Here is a 25,668-nt window from a genome sequence, read left to right on the forward strand (position 1 = left end):
AGCGGACAAAAACTAACTTGTTAACATGATTCACGTGTTTACGTCAATGAATACGTCAGTTGTCAACTTTTGTAACAGGAGTTTCACGAACGTCTTATTAAAGTGAGACGTAATCATTTCAAGAATTAGATAAACTATACTTATATTTGTGTTTTTGATGTATTTGATATCACCGCGATGGCTGCTGCTTGATGCGGAACGATCGTTTGTAAACTTGGTCGTTCCATTGCTCGAGAATTCTTTCCATTTTCGTCGTAAAAGAAAAATTCGATGACCAATATAATAATAGTATTCTGCTTGCAAGACTCTAAAATTTTACCTTTTTTCTTCTTAAACGCAAAAAAAAAATACCATTCATATATCTTTAGTCGTATACCCTAAACGAGAGCATTTGTGACTTTCTGAAACAGGCGTATTGCACGCATTTTGAATACTCTCAGGATTTTCTGCGTTTTGTTGCTGCCCCCAAGGTCGCGGGTCCGATATCCGGCGGCGACAGTCGCTTTTTGAGGCGGCTGCCGTCAAAATTAATCCGGAGCTCTCCGCCACGGTATTTCTCATAACGCACTGCTCAGTTTCTCGACTTTCTGTCTCCCCTTACCTCTTCCCCAGTGTGGGGTAGCGAACTGGATATCTACCTTCCGGTTAACCTCCCTGCCTTTCGCATCTCATTTATCTCTCTCTTTCTCGACGTTAATCCCCTTATTGTATCAAGATACTTGCTTACTGTTACTTCGGTATGCTAAGGTTAATGCTTGCTTTATATACTGCAGACAAAAACATTCCTCCTCCCATTTCGCGCCGCAGTCACGGCGCATTTGTGACGCGTAATCCGATCTGCCGCTTATAACGCTCTTACGTGCCTTTATAACACTGTGCCGAAAGACAGTCTTATAGCAGGTGGCCAGTGCAGCCTTGGTTAATGAAAAGTTTGAAGTGGAAGACGAAAAGGGAAGACGACGGGGGGCGGGGGCTACCGTGGCGCTTCACCTGCTGCTGCCGGTATTAATGCCTCCGCCGGTGCCGACAGAACCGCTCCAGCGGAGCGGCACGCGTCTCTGTTCCGCCCCTGCGCGATGCCTGCTGGCGACTCTTTTCACGCCTCCCGATTGTCGTGCGTGGTGCACGGGTGACCGGTTTTCTTCCCGCCGAATCTCTCTCCATCTCTGTCCAAACGCATTTCTCGGTTATGATGTTTTTTTGTTTCATCGCTTTCTCTTTCGCCTACCGCACGCCCGTCATCGTCGGAGTTATTTCCGGAAAGGCAGCGAGCGTCCTGCGCGCGGCGGAAGCAGTGCTCAGTGAAACCGCGCGGCAAGCGCATTAGCAGATCGCGCGCGATTTATACGCTACGGCGTTTGTACTCTTTTTATTTGCTCTTGTCCCGCCGCCGACCTAGAAAGGTCGCGCGTGCATTAAATGGAAAGATACAGAAGACGGAGAGTGAGAGGTGTAGTGATTGGGCGTCTTGCAGCAGCCGTATAGAGAGAGAAAGAGACAATCGTGTAGCTTTCGCGGGAATTAGTTTTCTTATCTGCGGAGGAAGCGATTGCGTGCTTTCGCTCGAGTATCCCCGATAAATGTTGCATGACTGTTCGGGCGGACGTCTCTGAATGGAGTGACTCTGACTGCGCGGAGAGCAGTCGTGGCATTCGAGAAAACGCCCCGCGTAAGCTTTGCGTGGGAACGAGCCTTTCAGGTGTTTAGGCCTCTTTAGTTTCGTTTTTTTTTTCTTTTTCATCCGCTACGACCGCCATATCTGTCTGCTTCTTGGGCATGCGCACTAAATGTCGTAGCTGCGTGGCTTTGCTTCCCTAGTGGAGTTTTCACTTTGCCACTTTACTGCAGGAATGTGGGGTTATAAGTAGAAATGCATGTACTCACCAGGAGGCGATTGTGAACGAGATGGTGTAACTGCTTTCTATTGCCTGCCGTCACTTGCATTTCTGACGCATTAGGCACATGGGCGAAAAAATAAAGTGACCGTCTTTTATATTTTTTTCCCTCGCTTATTCAGGGATTAGCTCTGTTTCGGCGATTTTGGGCAGGGCAGAGGACGACCTGACGTCAGCACGTGCACTTACCCGTCGTCACCCGTAGGGGGAAAGTAGCAGTCGCAGCTCAATAACATTTTTGTATGCCAGCCTGTCCCGGCGGCCGGACGCTTGGCTATCGATCTGGCATTTCTTCTGCGCTTGTAATAAGTTCTCTCTCGCCATCGATCTGGCACTTTCTTTTTCTAGAGTTGTTTATTTTCTATAGTCACTCATGTATTTTCGTCCTTTTCGAAATTCGCTGCGATTCCTCGCTGGTGTACTTTCCCTCGAACCGCTGCATAATCTGACCAGCGGAGCTTGCAACATCCCGAGCTGTGATGCGAGTCCCGCGAGGCATGTCGTGCGCCAACTTGGCGGATTTGTGTTTTGTCCGTCTAGCCCTCCTCTGCATGCCGCATCACAGCTGCTCCTGCCGTTGACGTCCTCCTCTGCTTCGAGGTTTCTTGCACGCCCCATTTAAAGAAGGAACTTTCCCAAGGGCAATTCACTGCTGCGCCTGTGAGCTGAAATTTACTCCCCGCCGAAGCCTTATGCGATAGCAACAGCAGGGGCGACTCCGCCGCAATCGTGCCCGGTTTGCTGGTCTCCCGGGAGGCTCCTCGAATTGAGCCGTTACGGGCTATCGAACGAAGCACTGCGGGGGGGGGGGGGGGGGGGGGGGGGGGCGCTTCCGGGACGGCTCCTCCCACCAGAGGCATTCGCGAACAAGTGTGCGTGGCACTCCTCGTTGGCCAGCCATCTGCTCCCGCCGCTCCGCACTGCTGCTAGGAATCGGGGGAAGAGGGGGTGCGGGGATTGCAGAGGGATGGGATCCTTGAAATTGGCTCCGTGTTCGTCCTTGCGGAAAGCGACCGCCGCGGCCGCTTTTGCCTTTCCGACCGGTGCCCTCCCGCGGAGTGTGGTAGCCCGCTGACTGACAAGTTGACGCACCCTGGCGTGCTACTCGTTTTCTCTGTACCTACTCCTTGCCGCTCTCACTCCGTGGGCGTTCTCTTCTCCTTCGCGGCAGCTCTCTCTCTCTGTTGTTGTGTGCACGGCGTGGAAGCGGGCAAAGGACGCGCTGTTAGTTCAATAGCTGAAGACAATGCTACAAGAGGAGCCTGCTGTGACTCGTCATGTCAGTGGCTTAGCTCTAAAGCAGAGAGTTGCCCGAGAGCGGTTCATTCTACCGTCTGAATTGCGCCCTTTGCGCGGCCCTTTCTGTGTGAATCCGGTTATATGCGTGCGTATGTCGTTTATGTTGTTTAGGTAAGTATTGTGAAGTCTTTATTCATTCAGTCGCCTATCGTTAACAGACAGTGCACCGCACTTTTGAATAGAGCTGTTAATTGCCGAGACGGAACCGTTGGTGCTGTTGTCGTACTTGCGAATGACTAACTGCTTAGCTACTTGGGCTTGCGTATAGTTTCTAATGGGAATTAGCGCTGAGAAATGGTGAGCAAGGGCGTTACTTCTTCTATCGGACTTTTTAATTTGTTTAGGGCTGATTCACCTGAGCAGCTTCTGTCGGGATAACTGACGTTCCAAAACTCTGGACAGGACTATTTATTCCCTAGTGATTACTTTCGTTTGTTCCAACCGCCTTTAAATGCCAAAAGACATTGTCCCAAATGCCTTTAAAAATCATTTAAGGCATTCTTGAAAACCTTTTTCATGGTCCGGTCCTTGTAGGGGAGACTTATTAGGAAACGTCGAGCACTGACTTCCTACTAAGTGCTGGGGAATAATTGATTTGGCCTCTGGTGAGGTGGTACGAGCTTTGATACGTCTTGCCAAGCGGATTTGGGCGCATCAACCGACCCTTTGTGGGTGAGCTGACACAAAACTCGCCTCGTACGCTCGCTCTGCCCGAACCGCTAGCGCTTTCACGAACCCGACGACCAGATTGCAGTCCGACTAACCGGCTGCCCGACTTTATCGGGACGCCCGCAAACGTTAGCGAACGCATCCGTTTTTAGTCCCGCCAGTGGGGTCGAAAGAGCCGCACGCATCGGCGCATGAACGTCCCTTTGTTTTTTTTCTTTAATCCTTCGTTTCTTTTTGCGCTTCGCGACTCGTTATGCTCCGATGGAGCCATCCGTTGGCACAAGGCTTCCTCCGCACTTGCAGTCTTCCGTGCCTGTTTTCTTTCTTTGTCACCCCCCCCCCCCCCCCCTCCCCTCCTTGTACTCGTTGCGCCTCTCGGGTATACGCTTGTTACCCACGCAAGGTTTCGACACACAGCCAGTCGCGTCGTCGCTCGTGTGCTTCCGACGCGTATATTTGTCCCCCTACCCACCCCACGCCCTTCGCTATCTCTGTGTACCCGTTGCACGCCTAAATGCCGCAATTCCTTTGTTACGAGACCCGACAGCAGCGGGGAGGCGGCATTTTACTACTCGCGAATGACCTCTTGTCCGCGTGCAGCAGCTGTTTGTGGCCGTGTGGGAGGTGTCACAAACCCGCCGCTGATATTCTCTCTCCTTGTTATTTATATAGTCGCCGACTTGACAGCTGTGTGCTCAGCAGGTGTTCGAATTAAAAGAGACAGAGAGAGGGAGCGCCTTAATGCTCAGTCATCGAACAGATTTATTCGAGTGCACCTGTGTTCCGCGTATTTCCTTTTTCTTTCTCTGTTTCGTTTTGTGGCTTCCTTTCAGGGCTCGATTTCGTATCCGTCACGGAGAGACCGTTTAACGGCTCCTAAAAATAGCTTCGGAGGCATGTATGCGAGATGTCCTTGTATTTAGGGCCACTTGGAGAATAGCGTGACTCAGACGTCAGTTGCTTCGCCGTGTGCGTATGTAGGAGTGCGCGCATGTGTCACGAAGCCCGACGTAAGGCCTATATCTCTCCGCCTTTTCACTGCCGACGTGTCTCCTGGATGGTGTCAGTCAGGATGCTTTGGTGAAACACGCACTCGTTGGCCTGATAAGGGGACGAACGAAGTAGGAGTGCTTATCTAGCGAGGCCAGGAGAAGGAGCTCGCGCTCTTGCGGCGCCGATATCGCGTACAGGGTTACAGAAATGTGTGACGCACAGCGTCGCACTTAAGTGAACGCTAAAATTTAACGCTAACACGGTTCCGTCTGACAGGTAAACTTTGCACCTTTTCTTTCTTTCTTTTTTTACCTTCGGGGTTCCGCGGCACCCGATGACGTAAGCGTGACCGTCACCGACTTCAGAAATATTTTTGTGAATTTCGGTCCTCCCCGTGCGCCGCTTGTTAACAATACTGCCGTGTCTGTTCGCTTCACATTGCTGTAAGAAAATCCAGCCTATTGGTACCGCTTGTTATCCCGGGTCTGATTGCACGTATATGATTACCCAGGGATGTGCACTGAGGTACAGCCAGCGCTGTGGGTTGTACCGCAGCACGCGTTAGATGGCGAAGCTATTTGTATTTTCCTCATTAAAGATAGGAAAATTATCTTGAAGTTCACCCTGATATATAAGTAACATGAAAAAAAAAAAGGGAAACGCTTATTTTCTTCGTATGTTGTATAAACGACTGGCAAAGGATTCAAGGCAACAGGTGAAAGGTTGTTATGATGGGGTGATCTTCTAACGCAGAAATGTGGCATTTAAATGGCATCCGCCCAGCAGGAGGTGCGGTTGCTTCTGAGGGAATAGGAAGAGGGAACAAAAGAAGTTCGTGACTTTTCGTTGCACGTTTATTTCCAATGAAACGAGGCAGCGTTACCGCGAAAAGCCTTAAATGATCGATCGGTTTTTGTTGACGAAAGCGCGGCCGCGTGGCATCAGAATTTTGCTTTCGTCAGTCCCGCGTCGTGCTAAGCGCGCGAATTGTGTTGCCCGTGGAACTCTGGCATCGTGAGCGCCAGCTGCGTGGACCAATGTGCGGGAGAGGGAAGCAAAAAAGGGTTAGCGCTTAACGCACTTCTTGGAACCGCGGCCGTCTCTCTCTCTCTCTCTCTCTCGTTCCCTGTTGCTCCCCGAGTGTGCATTGAAAACTAAATTTAACCGTGACGCTGTTTTCCTGGTAGTTCGCGTCGTTCTTTTTTTAATGGTGTGTGCGCGCGCGCGGAGCTTTTTAAAAAAATTTTTTCCCCCCCGGTTCGGTGTAGGCTGAATGCTATGCGCTTTTTCCACACTCTGGGTGGCTCGGTGCAGTTTATTTATCGTGAAGCGCCATCGTGTTTACGCGTTCGGCCACGGATTGTTGGCAGTAATAGCGAGTTGCTTTGCGGGAGCTTTACGTTATACGCGGCAGGGCCTATTTCGAGACTGAACGCTTCAGCCCCCATTCCTCGCTCATTTTGTGTTAACTTTTTAGCTCGATGAGTTTTGTGCTGTAGATTCCAAGTACGTTTCCGAAAAGAAACAAACTTGCGAAGGAGCTGAGCTTCACGGCATTGCGTTTCTTGGCTGAAAGCGAAGAATTTGTAGCGAGGCCAGCTGAAGTTTTTGATGCGACGAGACAAAACGGTGGCGTGAACAGGTCGTGGAGGTCGCGAGACCGCAGTTACACCATGTTGCCTTCGCGGCTGCGTTCGCTCGAGGAGATTGTTTATTTTGATCGTTCTGAAGAGGGTTGGCTCTCTTGACGTGTGATGCACACATGTAGAACGGTGGCTCGTGGCAATCCGCGGCACAGTTCGCAGCCAAGTACTATACACAGGCCGCCAAGCTTAGCCCCCCGCACACGTCTTCCTGCAGTTCATCGAGAAGACGCCCTCTTTTGCGCTTGACCTGGTCACCCGCGCGCTTGCTTTCTTTAGCCTAGCTTGCACTGCGTTTCTTCGTCCTCCTCTCCCACTGCTTGATCGAGAAGGAAAGAGAGCAAGCAAGGTAGGAGAGGGCACGGCCGTGCGCTGAACGCAAGGGCGCGCCTGCTGGCATCGCACAACAACCGCGGCCTTCGGCAACGCGTGGTCGTTGTCTGCTTCTGCCGCCGTCTGCTCTCGTTCCAGTGAGGAGGGCGTGATTTATCGCCCGAGATTCTCGCCCGGCCACGTTCCCCGCGCAGCCTCCCTTCGCCGCCCCACCCATCCCTTGCTAGAGTGTATCCGTGCTCCCCTTTTTTTTTTTCTCGCGGCTTGTCGTCGGCACGGAGCCCAGGAGAGAAACATGAGCACCAGTCATTGTTTCTTGTTTGCTCGGTGTCGCTTTTCTTTCCTATGACCCTTTTTTCTCCCCTTCACCACCTGAGGCAGACTTTTCTTGGTTGTCCCGGCCGCCGCTCGCGCCGCTGGCCTTGACTCCGAACTCCCACGGCGGAAAGACACGAAAGCGTTTCATTGTCACCGTCTTCTCTCATTTACGCCGAGATCGCGTTTATCCCTTGGAAAGCAGCGGATTTTGCTGATGTATACATGCTGTTAAGAATGATAGAGGCGATAGGCGTAACTTTTATTCTTATCAAAACACCGCGAAAAACAAGACGAGAGAGAGACAGGCATAAAGAAGTCCATCAGCGGCCTGCTCTCCGCACACCACCCGCCCGCTTGTGTAACACTTTCACTGTCCCCTTTTTGTTCTCGCCTGCGGTGCATGTTATTAACACTTGTTTTTATTAAGCTCGCCTCGGGATGCGGAACACTCTCGGGTGGTTATGCGGAAGTGGGGCCCGGACGAAGGGGTGGGAAGTTACGATGAGTGAGGTGTGGGTGGCGGTGGCTGTGGCCAGGCGGAAATGCGGCAAGCGGATGAGTCAATGAAACGCTCGGCCTCGGCAAAAGAAGTATATGTATATATCGACGTGCAACCGGGACTGCTACTATACCACATCCCCCCCGCCGTTGCGTTGTTCCCTCGCCCCTAATAAATATGTCAGCACCTCGGCTGTTTCGCCCCCGGGCTCTCTTCTCCCGCACCGTTATTCCCGGCGGCTTTCGTGCCCTCACGCGCGGCGCGGTGCTCTCACTCGCCACCTCGGAGCCCTGCCGTTGGCTTTTTCCTTTATACATATATGTATGTCTCCCTCGTCATTCTCTGCCTCCCTCGAGCATTGGTTTCACTCTACCCCCCCCCCCCCCTTTTTTTTTTTTTTTTTCTTATAGCTGGGCGTGGAAATGTTGGAAAGGCTATTTACACGCCGCCAGCGCGTTACTCGCGAGCCTCGCGTTCCGTTATTTTCTTGCGCCTCTTTCGAGCCAGCACGCTCTCCTCCGGGTACATTCTGCCGGGGCGATGAATAGATAGAACGACCGGAGGGGGGGGAGAGAGAGAGAGAGAGAGAGAGAGACTTTGTAAGACCCGGACAAGTCGCGCTCGTTCTTCGCTCTCTTGTTATTACAGTGGCGGTCTATTTTTACAGCTGCTCCCCGGCGGCGGCGTCTTCGCCCCGACAGTATTCTCCTCTTACTTTCTCCGCGCACAGTCTTACCACGTGTTCATTTTATTTCTTCTCCGGTGCGCAGTTCCCTTGGTTCCTCGCCTTATCTCTCTCTCTCTCTCTCTCTCTGGGGAGCAATAACGTCGGAATTTACGTGCGCGTTCTTGGCCGGCTCCCTTGCCAAAATCGCGCTCGTTTCGCGGCCTTTCTCGCCCCTCCCTTACTTGTCCGCCTCCTCCTCCTTTTCTGCGGCTTCTCGGCAACCAGAGCTGCTGAGCTTCCAGAACGCCTCACGAGCGCGCGCACTTTTCTCTACCCCCCCCTCCCCCGTCTCTCTCCCCGGAGTGGCGCGCTCTCTCTCTCTTTCGCACCCTTTCCGCGGCGCATAGTTTGGGTGGCATTCCTCGTGCCAGAGTTACCTCGGGATATCCGCGGAATTTTAATTCGCGCGGATACCGCATCTCGACCTTCCCTGGGTTCTGCTCTCAACGCTTTTCTGCACACTACTTACTCCTGCCATCCCCCACCCACTTCTGCCGTTTTATACGCTGCTTGCCTCATCCCCTTGGAACTCGGCTCTCCCGGCATCCCGCGGGACTGGGCTGGAAGAGCTATAGACTGTGCTAGCTCGCGTGCGTGGTAGGCAGGGAAGGCGACGATTATTTTTTTTTCATTTTTTTAGCTTTTTACTGGTGGTTTGGCGTCATTCATTTATTTTTCTTTCTTGCGTAAAACAACCAGTATGCGCCTGCTTCTCGCAGTTGCTGTGCATCTTGAGCGGTCGCTGCGTTTTTCGTCCCAGCGTACGTCGTTAATTCATTTCCAATCCACTGAGCGACAATAAAGTTTTTCTTCCTCTCTCTCTTTATGCAAATGCAGGTTTGTCGCTTTTGGTGATCAAATCAACTGCCGCCGTGCTGTGCTTTCTCTCCCGTGTTTGTCTGTCTTCTAGCTCATCCGCAGTGCGCGTAATGTGGCTATATGCTAAGAAAATTGAAGACGAGTATAGTCACAACCGAGTGGGCGAGGCAAGTTAACGAAAGGAAACGCCATTAGAGTGAGTTAGGTTTCTTCGAGAGAGACGTGATAATTTATTAAGGAAAAGCAGAAATGTAGTACGAGTAGTGGCTTCTCGAGCTTCGTGAGAACCGCCATAGTCTGGCCCGTGTCTGTTGCGGTAGCACTAATGTGCTGCAATCAGAAAGGTTTGCTTTTATTCTCATTTTGTTTCCTGCCTTTGTGTGCGTCCGTGCGGGTGTAATTTGCGCGTGTCTTACTCAGTAATCGCCTGATCTGCTCTCGCAAGTTTCTTGTAGGCTTACTCGCAGTTTACTTCCAGTAAATCGTGGTGCTGCTGACTTTCACTGTTGACTTTGTTATCCTGCACGCACGCGAGAAATGCTAACGTTCTCGCGAGAAGCCATTCACAGGGTGACTCTTTATACACCGTGTGCAATGACATTATAGGAACGCCGTTTCCCCAGACCTCAGCTTGCTTTCCGAAGCTCACCATGGGCCATATATTTAACCGAACGAGCCTTGGATTTAAAGAAGAAAGCCGAACTAAGTCAAAATGATCGAAGTACGAAAGTTGGTTAGTCACGCGGAGGAGCAAAGACTATAAGCGGGCGGAGACAACGGCAAGACAGACAGCGCATGCTCGGAATAGACGGACCTCTGGGCATTATTAGTCAGAGCGGAGAAAGTTCGAATGTCACCGCCGCTGTCGGCGCGCGGGCCGCGCTAAACGAATCAGCGGTGCAGCAGCAGCAGCGAGTCCTCCCTCGGGAAGGAGACGACGCGAAGAGCGGCGTGCTCCTCTCTGCCTTTGCGCAACTTAGCTCGCAGGAGAAACATTGGCGAAGCAAAGGCGCGGCTGGCACCCGTCTGCGAGCACGTCGTTTATTTTGCTTGAACGCCGCCCAGGCGTGGAGTTCCGCGGGTTTGGAGCCCGTCTCCTCCCTACTTCGCTCTCACTCAACCCCCCTTTTTTTCACTTCTCTCGCGTGGCCGTTCCCTTCCTCCTGCTGTGTGAACACTCTCAGCAGGCGCATACACTCCTCGAGTTCTCAATATAGCCGGGCCAGCTCTGCCTGACCCGCGGTTTTGTGCGCGTGTGTGCTTAACTCCCTTCACTGCTGTTGCCACTGCCTTTTTTTTTTTTTTCCTTTCTTTCGTTCTTTCCGTTTTCTCGGATGGCCTCCGGTTTCTCTCGGCGCGAGTTAACCTCGCGCGCTTCGCGTCCTGGCAAGAGCCGTGCTCTTCGCGAACATCCCACTTCTCTCGCTCTTCTGTCCTCCGCCGCCGTCTCATTTATTCTCCAGCCAAGTTTGTTGCCGCGACTCGAAATCACGAAACTGCGAAGCGGGACCGAGCTCGAGGTTGAAGCCTCGACAGCGTAAAAGTAAAGAAAGAAATCCGGGGTTCGCGCTCGCTCGCTTCACCGCGCGAAAGAATTCCGCGCACGGCGGCTTCGTGTACGGCACACGGGCATTCGCTCGCTCGCGTGCACGCCAGCGCGCGGGCACCACATACATAACAGTTCTCTTCCGGCCTCTGCGGAGAAGGATCGTGAGGTGTGCGAAGGAGGGAGAGGGGGGGGGGGGGCGAAGAGGGGGTAACACCGGTAAACGTGAGCCGCATGAAGCGGCGCTCGATGTTGCTCTTCTCTTTACTTCCAGCACCCCCTCTCTCTCCGTGCACCTTTCTGTACGCTTCTCGCTTTCCCCCTCTGCTTGTTCGGAATGAAGAGTGTTTATAGCTTCCCCGCCCCTCCGTGTTACGCTGCTCTCGTCTCTGTGCTTTTAGTGAAAGGCAGCGCGGATTCATAACCGCTCTCTTTTATTTCTTCTTTTCAATCTTGTTTGTAGCTGGTATATAGCGGTACTCGGCGCTCTGTGGCCTCGCTTGATTCGTAAACTTCCCGCTTTTTTCTAAGCCGTCGCTTTCTGTATTCGCGGGGTTTTGTTTTCGTTGCTCGAAAGCGGGAAATTAGGAAGAAGAGAAGAAGAAAAAAGAAGCGTTTCCATTTGAAGATGGAGCAGGAGGGAGCGACGCAGGTCGAGCGAGGCGAGATCTCTCTGGAGTGCTGTTTGTTTCGCGTTCATAGCTCCCCGGTCCGTCGGAAGGAACCGAACCAGCGAGAGGAAAAAAAAAAGTCAATAATAAAAGCAAAACCCGGTAATAGAGGGCGTAAGGGGGAGGAACGGAGTCTAACGGAAAGAGAGTACGGGTTTAGAATCCGAAATCGCGCGCTCGCAGGCGAAGCAACGAGATGCTGTCGGCGTGCGCCCGCTCCTCCATACCAACGGGCGACGACACCCGATGGCGGGTTGGGTGGTGGCAGCGTTCCGGGCCGCGATGCCGCGAGAATGCCCCTTTTTGCTTTGGTGGTTCCGCGGGCTGGTTCGTGCCTACTCTGTATTATACTGTTCTGCGCTTGTTCCGCTGCTGGTGCTTGTTCTCCGGGGCAGCACTTGTGCCGCTGCCGTTATTGCTCCGGGGGAACGAGCGGTCTCCCGGGGGTGGCTGTAGTGTGGGGCTTGAGGGGGCGGCACGCCGCTATTTGGCAGGGCGGGCACGCCTGCCGCGCTCGGGGAGCGAAGCGGCCGCTCTCGTGGAATACTAATTCCGGCTCGCACGCGCGAGAGTTGCTGCCGCTCGTCGCGGCCGCTTTGTTTATTCTCTTCCGATCTCGTTTCGACGTGCCCTCGTGTAGCCTTTAGTTTGGTTTACTTTGTCGTCGTAGCGTTATTTCTTTTCTTTTGCCTGTATACTTCTTGTAGATCGTGCGCTCGGTACAAGGTTGCTCTTGTGCATGCCGTACGCTCTCTCTTTCTGGGTGGCCACTGAGTGTCTATTGCCTATACTTCATTCTTCCTGGAGTGAACGGCGAACTGCGCCGACTATGAACGTATATGTAGTGTAGGCTCGCGACCGATCACTTTGTTCTAGCAGAGCGCGTGTCGAATGCGTTGGAGTGGCTTATTGGAGCTCTGTGACCACACGGTTTTGCTTTGCAGCGCTCCGATAGGTCGTAAGCGGAACCGAGGTGTACGGTGCGCCCCCGGAGCACTTGGCCGAATGCGGAAGTTTGCAGCGCATTACGCGTGCGGTGCTTTTGAGCTACCGAGGCACCATCCTGCCCGAAGGGAGCTAACGTTATAACTTTTGCTGCCGGCATGTCATATAGATATCGCAGCACCCATAGTCATACGTGCCGAGGCTTGTTGACGAACTGGAAGCTAAGTAAAACGAACAAAAAAGGATCAGCCGTGAAACTTCCTCGTATGAACGTTGCACGACTAGCACGCAACACAGCTGAACGGCAAAGAACACCGACAGCAGCCTTAGTGTACTTTCTCAACGAAGTCATGCCAAATGGCTTCGTGCCTCGAGCTTGCAGCGCACGTTGTGCCGCCAAAGCGCTGCGGCCTTGGAACAAGCAGTGCCTCGTCCAGGTGATACACTTGTCTCTCTTTCATTCCACTCTTTCTGTTTATTGCCGGGTGGCAGGGACGTTTGCGTAAAAACGCGGCGAGTAGTACGAGCACGTGACCCGAAACATCGACGTCTGAGTTGGAATTTCATCGTCCTCTTCTAGCGCAGGCACTGCTTCTGATTATCTGATTGCGTGCGCTTTCTCGAGTGGTGTTAGCCATGCCGTGTGTACCTGCGAACGCGGGTGGACTGAGAGCGGCGAGAGAGAGAGAGAGAAAAGGACAGCAAGAGAAGCGCATGTCTACAATACGGCTAACACCGCAGGCAGCAGCGGAAGGGTGGAAAGATATATAACACTCGTGCGGCGAGTGCACGCACTAGGGAGCGAGCGAGCGCGCACGCATACACACAAGCACACACAATCGCCGACATGCGCGCGCGCGTGACCCAGCCGAGCAAACACACTCATCGCGCGACGACGTGTACCGTACGTAGCGCGTGTAGTACGTTGCGCGCGCGCGAGAAGGAAGCTAAAGGTACAAAAGGGCGGACAGCAGAGAAAACAAATGGAGGCAGCGTGTGGTGGCTGCGCTTCTCTTCTTATCGCGGCCTGAAAGGGTCGCCCGCGCACCGCCGTGTTTGCCCCGGGTCGCGTGTACGCGCACGGAGCGGCAGCCACGCTGTGTGTGTACACGTATAGTAGCTCTCTAGTCTGCCTTGGCGTTGCCGCACTTCGGGACACGCGCGACCCATCGCTCTGTTTGTGTGTGCGTGTACACGCGCATGGTGTGTGTGTGTGTTGGGTGCAGATGCGGCGGAGTTCTCTCCTGTGTGTATTACCTATCCTTTCGTGTGTGTGCACAAGCATCGGCTTTGCGGGGCGCTGTCGCGCGTCTCGTTGCCGGCAAGGCAAGGGCAGTGCGTGCCGGCCGGGAACCGTACGTGGCCTTGCTGCAGTCGCAGCTTGGCGGTGCCTCCGTGCGTGAGGTGGCAGTGCGCTGTAAACCGTAATGGGGGTGCTTCGATAGCAGCGCCGCAACCACGCACCCCAAATCGCAGTATCGTGGGTGGTATAGATGGATAGAGAGAGAGAGAGTCACAGTCGTTGGGAGTGTTTGCCGGGACTTTGCGGTGTGGTGGCAGTGCGCGGGACTGCTTTGGTCCAGCTGATGCTTCGTTCTCAAGCAACGTCCTTTCGCAGGTGTATCCTTGGTACATTTGTTGCACAGCTTGTCATTCGACGATATTCCTGACAGCGCATATTATTTTTTTTTAACACGAAAGTGTTTTATGCCGGGGTCCACCAAGACTTCAATGACGTATTTCCGTCACGGAAATACGTCAGCTTACAATGTACATGAACATAATACAAAGAAAGAAACCAGAAGAAAAAGTTCCACAAACATGCAAAATTTGGAAATCGAACCCACGACCTCTCGGTCCGCGACGATAGATCGCCGAGCGTTTAACCCATTGCGCCACAAACGCATTTGCAGAGAGCTACACAGACGCGCCTTATATATCTAACACTCCTCCGTGTACCCGCGCTCTTGCTCGGGGCGGTGCCGCCGCCTACGAGCAGAAAAGAGAAGTACTGCATTATGACACTAACGCGCACCGACAGTGAACGCTTCGGTGGTCTCAGCACTACGACTATAGTGCCTAGAATATACTTACTAGTGTGCCGACCGCCGGGCGTTTCTAATGGGAGACGCTGGCACCGCCGGTGATGCCTTCCGCCGGAGGCCACCAGACGGCGACACTGTTTGGGACCGTGCTAACCGAGCGGCGCATCGCGCGTCGCTTGCGCTTCGGATGCACTTTGGATGCGCGTTCGTAAGCGCAGTCGGTTGCGGCGCGTTGTAGCTTTCGAGCAAGTAGCATGTGGTGCCTCCGCATGTCATTGCTGGGTTTCTTTTCTGAGCGCGTGGTTCGCACTTGTGTCTGTTCACGGACGGAACCGAGATGTCGCAGAAAACGAGGCGTAAAGACAGCACCCGTTTTGTCCCATATTGTACAACTGGATACCGCTCAAACAACGAGCAAGTCTCATTATTCAGCGCGCCTGCTGACTGGCCAGAACGTTTTGCCGAGTGGGAGAAGAATATAAGAGGGCAGATAGAAGGCTAACTCTGGCGGCTGTCGCTTGTGAGAAACACTTTAATAATTGCTACATTGAGCGCTCGTTCAAAATTAGTCGACGGTGTTTCGCCCATGAAAATGTGCCCTGTTTAATTACCGTCATTTATGGTAATTAATTTAATTTATGGTAATTAGATACAACTTGGTGTGAATTTAGCATTTGTGGACCTGTCTCGCATATAATAGTTTACTGTGGAAAAAAAGTTACACTTCTTCGGAAACCACGTATTCATTTATTGGTATTTTTCGCAGGAACACCCGGTAGCGTGTAGCGTTATAATGATAACTGTGCGTACGATCGTTTGTAAGTGAAACGAAATCATATTCTTTCGATTACACTTTGCACCTCAACCAACGTTCCGCAAAGCGAAACGGGCTGGGGCAGCCCATTGGCGTTTGTCGCACACGCGCGCGTTGGCTAGAGACGCCGCTCGGCATAGCACGGTCCGTACGGCTATCGCCGTCTGGTGGCCGCCGTTGGAAGGCATCATTCTCCGTGCCACCGGAAAGCCCGCGGTCGGCACACTAGTAAGTATATTCTAGGCACTATACTACGACGCCTCGATGCCAGCATTCGAAGGGACGCTGGCATCAAGAAGCGCTACCAACGCCACCTAGGTGGCGTTCACCGTACTCAGCACAGCGGAGCGTGGCCTCCGCAATTAGCTCTGAAAATGTTTCTGAAGTTGATCGCGGAGGCTGCAATTACGACGCGCTGTACGCGCTGATTTGACTCGGTGACGATTCAGTTACGTGCTTTGTCTTGCGCGTTGTATTAGTGTGTCAGTTACGTGCTTCGTCTTTCGCGTTGTGCTAGCGTGTGCAGCGTAGTGCAGCTTCCATATGCACGACGGTTGCTCATGGTCATCGATGTTGGTAGTCGTGATGGAGGAGACGTGCCACCAGGCGTCAGCGTGGGTGCATCAACGCCTAAGGGCGCTTTAGCCACAAAACACCAATAGACATTATATATCAATGTGCAATAAACATTACACTACTTCTGTGAAGACACGTTTCACTTTCGTGTTCTATACCGATTCCTACATAAGAGGGATCAACCACATTTTTTTTTACTGACTCTGTCAGTTAACCCGTTGGTTCTGACTTCGTCAGTGTACTTGGTAGCCCCAGTGAGTAATGATGCGTGTCGTTCTAAAGTCGAACCTTTCTTTTTTCTTCGTCCCTCTCGGTGCAGGTCCGGAAAGGTTCGTCTCGCGTGGCGAGCGACGAGAACTCGCGGCCCCCCGGGGCCGGGGGGCCAGAGCCGCCACCCGCCTCCATCAACTCCCGGACGCAGCAGCCGCAGACCAGGAGCGCCTCCGGCGACAGGCTCAGCGACGTCAGTATAATACTACGGCCGCACGCTTGCCTGCCCTCTACTTTGCACACCTCACTTGCCTCTCTGCAGCTTTTTGGATATTAAAGAGAGAGAGAGAAAGAAAGGGAAGAACGGTCCGGGACGTTAACTACACTTTTTCCAGTTTTCTAACATATACGTGGTAAGCAGAATGGGGGAGCAATAGAAAGAGACAATACGGAAGTTCAGGCCAGTCATGCGCACTATAGACAAAGCGTGTCTGCAATTGGGCACTCAAGCGCCTCCAGATGCAGTAGAATAGCTCGTGCGGCTTTCTGGGCTGAGGAGCTTTGGGGCCAAGCTCGAAACACCTTTGCTTCGGTAGAAGGCGTATCCTCTCCACTTTTAGGACGTTAAACTACCCTCGCGGAGTATGGTTGTGCTTCGTATGAACGAACCGACCGGCTAATGGCGGTGGCTAATGACGCTGTTCGAACTCCACTCAAGTCGCATCTAAAGCGCTGGTGTTACCATTAAGCTGCCACTTGTGTTGTGATCCCTCAATTCGTTTGGGCGCCCGTTTGTGCCAGAGCGTAGTGATCGTAAGCTCAGGAACTGGTCGCGCGTGGTGACTATGGCGTTCCGAAACGTGAATATTGATAGAATCCTTAGCTTACAAATAAACGCAATCAAAGCCGCTTACAAGATTGCGCTTACGAAAAACGTCGAGTGATATTTGAGTCTCCTCAATAACGTTCCTGTGTGTCATTCGGTTGCGCAGTACGTAATTTGTTGTGTTGCTTCATCGACGACGATTGATGTGCAAGTTCTATTCTTCCACGCTCGGTAAGGGATTATGAATAACCACTACAGCTGCTGCAGGATAACTTCTGAGGTTAGGAAAAGAGCCGATGGCATGTCCTCACACCGGAAGGAGCGGCTTTCTTAGTGCCGCAATATCGCGCATAAATTCTCAACGTAAAAGGGGGGGGGGGGGGGGGAATCACTTTATATATGCCAATTCTGTAGCTTGCATGAGTACTAGCTGGCTTATTGCCCGTCGCTATGCGATTAGATCGCTGACCGCGTGCGTCGTGCGAAGAGCATTTTGTTGACGCGAGGTCTTTATCACGTGCTCCCTCTCCGATTGCTGTACGCAAGTCTAACCAAGGATGAGCGAGTGCGTAGTGTAACAGCGTCTGTTCTCACAGCGCCCGCCCTCGAAAATGAAACCCAGATCCTCATGCTTTCTCGAGTATGCAGGATGACAGTGCACGAATTGTGTGAACTATCGCGATAATCTCACACCCAAGACTAGGACACACCGAGAACGCGTACTCCGGGGCTTTCCCATATTATAAGTATGTATAACACGTATGTAAAGGTTATTTTCATTTTCCATTCCTTTTGCTCTTCCTCGTTAGCTGGCACGTGGCCAGGTCTTCGCTATCATTAGTGTCAGCCACTTGCTGCGCTGGTCGACGAGAAATTAATACACTTTAAGTAAAAGAATCTTTGCGTAATGCGGGCCCCTGGCTACCATGGGCCGTGACACGCGAGCGCCGGGAAACGAAGCGAGCTCGTGCTTATTGGCTCAGGCATCCTCAATAACGATTAGCGCAGGCTTTGGTACTTTATGGCCCGCGTGATATTACCGTTGTCTCAGTTATACCAGTATAATATCCTTGGGTTTCACGTTGCGTTCACCTGGGGCACCATGAAAGTATCTATATATGGAGGGGAAAACTTCTTTCTTAATAGCCTTCCTCCTCTCGGTGAGTGCGTTCTTGTAATTACACGCGTCTGCGTTTACTTTGAGTTCAGCTCGAAAGAGAAATTTATTCCTTTATTAATTCTATTTAACTCTCACCGTTTCATCGTCGCAGTGGACTTGAGGCGCGTCAGTTCGTTTCATTACTTCGCTAGACACTTATTAAGACATCATGACTACGCGGGTTAACGAAAAGGAAAAACAAAAAAATGAAGTTAGAACTCGGCAAAAAAAAAAAAAAAAAAAAGAAGTGAAGCGTTCTGAGCATGAAAGACGGCGGAAAACAGCTGTTAGAGAAAAATAAATAAAGAATGCGGGTAATGGAGCCAGCGGGCCTCGTGAGCGAGCGCTACATCTGTCCGCCGTGACGCAAGAGAAGGCGGGCGAAAAAATGTGGCCCTTGCAAAAGGAAAAAAAAAAAAAAAAAAAAAAAAAAAACGTGACAAGCACAATGGAGAGTTGTGTGTGGGAGGAGGTGAGTGAGGGGGTGCGATGAGGTGGAAAGGGAGGGAGAGGTTGGACGCGTGCTAAAGCTGTCAGCAGCGTGTCAAGTTCGTTAACAACCGCTATGAGGAGCGAAAGGCGTTTTTTTTTTTATTTTCTTTTTTGTTTTTGTTTCCTTTTGGGAAGTGTTCACGCGCGCCGAGAGCGCGTGCCAGCCCGCGGTAGAGTTGCGACGCTTGTTTGTGTGCGACGAAGAAAAGACGGGAAACGAAAAGGCAAATGAAGATGAACGAAAAGCTGAAATAGAAGATAAGAAAATAAGAAGTGCAAGCAATGAGTCAGAGGTGAACACTTTTAAGTGGCGGCAAGCAGAGTGTGGGAGGAGCTGGCCGCGACTACGTTGCAAAGCGCCCTCTCGAGAGGGAGCCGTAATTTATCGAGCCACGCGCTTGCTTGCGTTTCTTGCAAGCGGCACTCCCTTTAAATTGCCTCCTGGGAGAACGGGCGAGGGGCGAGAGAAAAAAAAAGTGTGAGGGCAGTGAAGGGGAAGAGCGCCTAATTAAGTATTTGCTCGTACGCGACGAAAGGCGCCGCGCGGCAGCCTTTTGGCGCTGTTGTTGTTTGTCGTCTTTTCGAAAGGTTCCCTTGATTATTGTTTTCTGTCTCGCTTCTTGGCGAAAGGCGGGGGTGTTCGCTGGAAAGATATGCACGAACACATTGTAGGGGGTATTGCGCGAAGTCGGCATAGGGTGTGGTTGCGACTTCTGCTTTCGAAAGTAAAATTTTCCCTCGTCGTTGAAGATGGGCGCTTGACGAAGCGAAAAGAATGTGCGCCATGAAACATTTTTCTTTCCTTTCTTTTTTTTTCTCGTTATTATTTTACTTTGTTGTGCCTTTCGTTTAATAAAATGGAGACTTCCGCGGCAAATGACGCACACTGAGGTACGGCGTCTTGCTAAGGCCTGGGACAGATTAAACGCAGAGATTCGCGATTTGTTTGGCGGCCTACACTTCTGCCTTTATTTTTTATTTTTACAGCGAAGCTATTAAGGGCTCACTCTTCGATGGTCGGGTCCGGCAATATTAAAAAAAAATTATTGGCCGTATGCTGTATGTGCGAGTGAAAGCAAGCGAAGGCGAGGGACGGCGCACTTTATGGGGAGTGAACGCATGACGGAGAGCAAACGCGACTTATGTGCGAGTGAAAGCGAGAGGAAATTTCTCATAGGCACACGAAGATCGGTCGACGTCGTGACACGAGCTGGGATGTAAAGGTTTTTCTAAAATGCCGTTGTCGAAATGGCTGCGTCACTGGGCTGCGTCATTTATCCCGAACTAGCGAGTTGTCAGTGACGATTATGCAGATGCCGTCACCCCAACTGCGACCGAGTCAGACTGATTATCGCGTTAATTTCGGTCCGGTTCCTAAGTGTTTGCGTTTCCCTACCTCAACATAAAATTTTTAAGCGCCTCAGGGCCGACGAAGTGGTTTTGTTTTATTGCGCAGTGAGGTGCCTTTAGCTTGTCTGTAAAGGTATTGTTCCTCACGGTATGGCGAGTTGTCCGAGACTTACGTAAATGTGAGCGGCCAGGTTGGTGGCGCCATCTGGGGGCGTAAAGTGTAATCATCGTTACCATGCAGCCTTTTATGTATTAAAAAAATTGTTTCTTCGCCAAGAACACTCGTGAAACACAAAACCTGTCTATTGCGCATCTTGATTGGACGAAGTGTCACAAGGTGTCGCTAGAAGCGTTGTCGCTGTATTCCACGTCTCCGGCAACCCGGCGTTGAGTGAATGCGTTTGCGGACACCCCGAAACTTTCAATTCTAATACTGGCTATTATGCCGTTCTGTGTGTCAATAACCGTGGCGCTTCCAAAGTTACCTTTAGGTCAGCCGCAGCATTATCTGTAGCTGGGAGTCTTAATGAGTTTAGGATTGGCAGAGGGGAATGGTTTTAGCCGTGAACCGCCTTCATTTGTTCTAAGGCGTGCTTGTGCCGTGGCAGCTGTATCGCGTCGTCCCAGCTCCTCCTCCTCGTATTTTTTCTCTTTTGTTAAGCGACGCGGCTCATTCACTCTTCCCGGTATTTTTAAATGGTTTCTTTTAATTCGGCGTTCTTTCTCTTTTGCGCACGATAATCGCTCTCCGCGTCGCTGATTGTGCGCGGATTGAATTTCCGCCCTCTCCCCGGGGGAAGCTGAGTAATTACTGTCGCCTTAGAAGTTCAATTACATTGTCTCGACAGATGGGCGCATGGAATCGGTATAGTCTCTCTCTCGTCGTTTCTACTTGACTGCCTCAAAGACTCGCTTTTGGGATTTTGTGCGCTGTGCTTGCGGGAAATTTGTGCTCTCAGCATGTTCTCGGTATTTTTTTTTTTCTAGTTTCCGTTATCGTTCGATGTCTGTCGCTTGCGACTTTTTGGCTCGCTTTCAGCTGTGGATTTGCTGTTGACGTACAGTCACGTTCAATATGAGCTGCGACACAGTGCCCGTGGTCGAAGGGGCTCCAAGATTGCACGGCTGCGCCGACATACGAAAAATTGGAGAACTAAACGTGGTTCTAATTACTGATATTTAGTATTCCAGTGTTTCGTATGTCGGCGCCGCCGTTCAGTCGCGGAGCCCTTTCGACCACGGGTACCGTGCTGCAGCTCATATTGAACGAGACTGTACGTCGTTTTCAGCGCTTGGTGTCTGGTCAAAGGTGGCGTCTTTGCCCGCGTGTATTTCGGTGCACGTTCTCGCTGCAACGGGAGTGCGAAACGGCCTAGTACGACTTTCGTTTCACTTCCACTTTTTTCTTTCTTTATTGCCTGGCTTTGACGCACAACATTTCACCAAAAGAACAGTCACAATAAGAACACAAATAGTACAATGTACATTTAGTGTATTCAACCAGCGTCGTGCTGGCTTCGTCTAATTAAAGTTCGCACAGAGCCACCAGCGGCTCTACTCTTGAGAGCCGCTCGGGAGGTTCCGCTCAGGCTTTATGGATTTCGATAAAACAATGCATTCTCTCACGAAAATAAATTCGTGCAGGCCGCGCCTCCTTGTCAACCCCTTGACAAAAAACATGGTTCACCCTCCTTGTCAACCCCTTGAAAGGAGGGTGTCACTTTTTTTTTTCGGCGTTTTTCGTTTCACTTTGGGCTGTACACTAGATACGTAGGGCGGGTAACTGGTGGTCTGTCAGAGTCACAGACTAACTGCCATGAGAAAGGAGGCGCTGTCGAGCACTGCAAGAAATTAGGCGGTGCGATGAAATTAGGAAAATTTCAAGCATGGAATGAAGATGGAATGTGCTGGTACAAGAGGAGGTAATTTATTATCGCTGGAAGAAGCCTCCGCCCTGGAGTGGACATAAATAGGCCGAAGATGAGGAGGATGCCGCGAAATACGTGAGCGCCATGTAAAGAAAGGAAGTAGTTGTTGCGTGGCCGACTCTGTATCGTTCGGCCATTGACCGTGGCGTGGGCGACATCGGAGATTTCGAGCTTGACCGTGTCTACCTGCGGTGTTCTCGTTTACGGCAGTACAAAAGGCGCGTGAATTGCCGCAGCAAAGCTAGTGGCATCTCGTGACACAGCAGCTGTGTTCGGCTAAGGTGCGCAGCAATACTTTTCTAATCATCGGCTGTGTTCTACTTATCTACCGGCGCAGCAGCAACCTAATTTTAAATGAACGTACGTTGGCTCATTTGTTGTTCTTTTTTTCCCTTAGAGCACAATGTCACTGCAACAGAGAGAGAGAGAGAGAGAGAACGCTTTTATAGTGAGTCTTGGTTAAACACAGCTTCACAGAACGTCGCCCCTAGCGCTGGCGATCCCGTATACGTCTTCAGTACGGTCGTATTCCGTAGAAGTCAATCAAGTCTTCAGTCGGGGCTTTAAAAACACCTCATATCGACGTAGCTCCGCATAAAATATGTACGCGGGCAGACGCCCCATTCCAGCGTAAATGCACCCGAGTCACCGGCAGCATACGTCGCCCGTGTATTGCAGTCGGCTCGCTGCCGTGGCATGTGTGCAAACATGCCTTGAGCGGTGTGGCCTCCGGAGCTCTGATGAATAGCGCTCGCGCGCCGAGGCTGCGTGCTTCCGCGCCGCGTTCTGTAATAGAGCCGCCCTGCAAGTGCGGGGTGTTATGAGGAGGAGCATCACACAACGCGCAGGAGTCGCCGCTCCAACGCGCTGCCTCTCACTCTCTCTCTTCCTGGCGCTTTTGGCAACGTTGAAGAGGAATCGTGCGGCGCATGCTCGCCGGGGTGTCACGGTGCGGTTGGGGGGAGCGAGCGCGCGCGGCCTTTCAATTTGCCTAATGGACGGTGGGCTAGCCAGCTCGCCGGGCCAGGTCGCCAGGGAAAGCAGCCTATTTTTCCGCGCTTCAACTTGGGTGGCAGGTAGTAGCGCTTCGCTTGTGTGTGAACCTGCTGAGCGGAACAGCCGCTGTACTACGCGGGCGGGCGTTGCGGCCACGTCGGTGGGCCATTCGTGTATGCACACATACCCGGAGGCCAGAGAGGACGCGATGTGCGCGACAACTATCTCTTTGCGCGCGCGCGCCCTTTCTTTCCTCCTCGTTGGCTTTAGATGTCGCCGGCATTCGAGAACTTAATTGGGTCGCTGCGCTGAATGAACGTGCGCCGCGTTATTTGCGCTACTGCCCGTGTTCGGTGGCAGTGTTGTTTGACTTGCGCGGAGTGGAAGCGTGGCTCGAAAAACCAGTTGTCATGCGAGGCATCTGCTTTGTCAAGGGGAAATTTTGTTTCTGTTGGCATCTGTTGAAGCGCAGCGGATTTGAACATGTTTGTATCCGTCCTCAGGTACAGGGCTATACAGATGACGTTCTCTTCTTCGCCGTTACGAGAGGCTGTAAATAATGCTTCCCGGATGTCACGTTTCTCAAAAGCACGTATACGTAACAGTACTTCAAAAAAGAGCGTCGTGCTGTCTCATATTGCCATACACGGGTCCTTATCGTGCTGGTGCTCAGTTTAGAAATAAAACGCTCACCCGAACACCAGCAAGTTCTCTTGTTCGTTGATTCTTGCCATTGTACACTTGACGAGCGACAGCCTTTTCTGGACCATTCCCGACGTCTCGGTTTTTCTTGTCATCTAGAGGTCGCGCATCAAAGACCGATCAAGAAAGGCGCGCAGTGTTAGGTCGCGAATGCAGAAGGTCGGGGAATTTGACACCGCCTGCGCCATTGGACACAGCTTGTGCGGTAGCGAGCTCGGCTTGCGGTTCCGGGTATTACAGCTTTTTGATTTGTTCGCTTCTCAGCTTGCCTACACGGCGACAAAGCACTTCACGCTCTTCAATGCGTGCACCTGCAGCCCCCCCCCCCCCCCCCCCCCCCTCGTCTCACTTTTATCCGCTACCGTAGCGCGTTGTCCTGAAAACAGCGTTGATGGCGCGGCCAATAGCATTCCCACAGGCGGCACAAAAGCAGCAAGCGCCGCAAAGCGGCCGACAGCCGCCGCGGGCTCCTGGGTAAGCTTCTGGCTTGCTCGCGCTCGATGCTCCACATAACAGGGGTGGGAGGAGACGACGCCAGAGGGAGATGGATAGACGACGCCCCCCAGTCGATGCGTGCGGGGAAGCGCTTTGGGACCTGCGCGAAAGAGCCGCCGGAGAAGCGAAAGGGGAGGGGGGGGGGGGGGACGCTTTAACGACTTTTCGATACGCTTCTCGGCTCGCCTTTTCTTCCTCTTTGTGTTGCCTCGATTTCCAGACCTTCCCTGTTCTTTATTTTTCTTTCCTGTTTTGGATTCGGTCCACTAGGCTCGGTTCGATGGTTTTATTTTGTTGTCGGTTTGCTCTGCCTTGGCTCTTCCCTCCGCTGTAGTCACTTCATTCAATGGTTCTTGGGTGTTTTACTCGGTGCTTTTGGCGTGTCTTCGCCCAGTTGGCTTTCTTGTACCTCGCTGGATCGTTTTCCATAGGCCTTTTCTTTCTCTTTCCTTTTTTTCACTATCATACTACGTGAACGTGGTTGCGTTGGCGTATGTGTGTATGTGTGTATGTGTGTGGTGCTTTACCGCCTGCCAGTTCGGCTTCTGTTGCTGCAGTTGGTTCCCCTTCGATTGGACGTGGGAATAGAGAGAAAGAGGGGAGAGAGAGGGGGGGTGATGCGTAGGAGAGTGCGGGAGAGTCAAAATGTTTCCCGTTGCTACACCCAGCCTCCTCCCTTTTCCGGAGTGTGTGATCTCGCGTGTTCGTACGCGCTCGTTGTGAGCTGTTGTGTTTGTGTCTGCTTCATATTAGATATCCCGACCGGTCGTCTCAAGATTTGCCCAGCACACGGTGAACCTCCCCCCACCCCCTCCTCTGCCCCCATCCTCCCCCTTATTTCCTTACCCCTCCGTTACCGCTGCCGCCGTAGTGTCGGTTTTATTTTATCGCTCAGCTCACCCTCTCCTCTTTCATTCTCTCGCTCTCCGATCGCGCGTTCTATCGCGCCCTTGCCCGTGAGCTAGAGCTGTAAGTGTTGTTTCTGCTGGAACCCGCAGGGCGGCGAAGATGGATGAAGCGTCCCCCGTCTGCAGCCGCGCTGCTTTCTTGTCTCTTTGCCCTCCATCCTCCTTTGATGTAGCTTTTTCTTTTTTTTCTTTTGGGCGTGGAAGGAAGTCCCAGCTTCCTTGTGGCATGTTTGGATGTCTCTTTCGGGCTGCCTGCTCTACCGCCACCTACTGGGCCAGACGGCCGTTACTTCTTTTGCTTCGATCTTTTGTTTGCTTCTCGTGGTCGATCTCCCTCTTCTTCTTCTCCTACTTCCCTCGTTTATACCGCCCCGCTATCACGATGACGGCAGGGGGTTAGCGAGCGAGGAGCGCGCGCGAGTGGGAATGCAAAAAAAAAAAAAAAAAGCATAGCAAAAGAAACACGAAGGCGGCCTCTTCTCGTTTTCTTCTTCCTCTCCTCTGCAAGGGAGATTTTTTAGGGCTTCCTCGTTATTTTGTTAAGAGGCCCCGTTTTCGATATCCGATTAGGACCGCGGCCCGGGGCGGGAGGGCTTATTCGCTTGCTTTCTGTTTGTTTGGCCCCCAGTGTGTGCAGCGTACGCTCTCTCACACAGTCGCGTGCCGCGGCGCCGTTGTTGCGGGATTATTATTATTGTTATCACCGACCGGCATCGCTGCCTCCGTCCTTACCCCGGGCGTTCTTTGTGTATGGTGGCGGCAGTTGTCTCTCGTTCGGATATTGGCTTATCCGTCCCATAAATGCGGCGC

At 52.1% G+C, this 25,668-nt stretch overlaps 1 protein-coding gene across 6 annotated transcripts in view; it reads left to right on the top strand.

Annotated features, from left to right (window-relative positions):
- LOC119445053 (autism susceptibility gene 2 protein homolog) overlaps positions 1-25,668 on the top strand; it is a 194,628-nt gene that overhangs the window by 14,595 nt on the left and 154,365 nt on the right. For 5 of the 6 annotated variants that reach the window (XM_049663952.1, XM_049663947.1, XM_049663949.1 and 2 more), the window contains exon 2: positions 16,112-16,255. The exons of the other annotated variant lie outside the window; for it this stretch is intronic. The gene's annotated coding sequence lies outside the window, so the exon portion shown is untranslated. The remainder of the gene's footprint in view (positions 1-16,111; positions 16,256-25,668) is intronic. 6 annotated transcript variants of the gene reach the window in all.

The sequence above is a fragment of the Dermacentor silvarum genome, chromosome 3, assembly GCF_013339745.2.
Source record: "Dermacentor silvarum isolate Dsil-2018 chromosome 3, BIME_Dsil_1.4, whole genome shotgun sequence".
In the NCBI taxonomy this organism is placed as follows: domain Eukaryota; kingdom Metazoa; phylum Arthropoda; class Arachnida; order Ixodida; family Ixodidae; genus Dermacentor; species Dermacentor silvarum.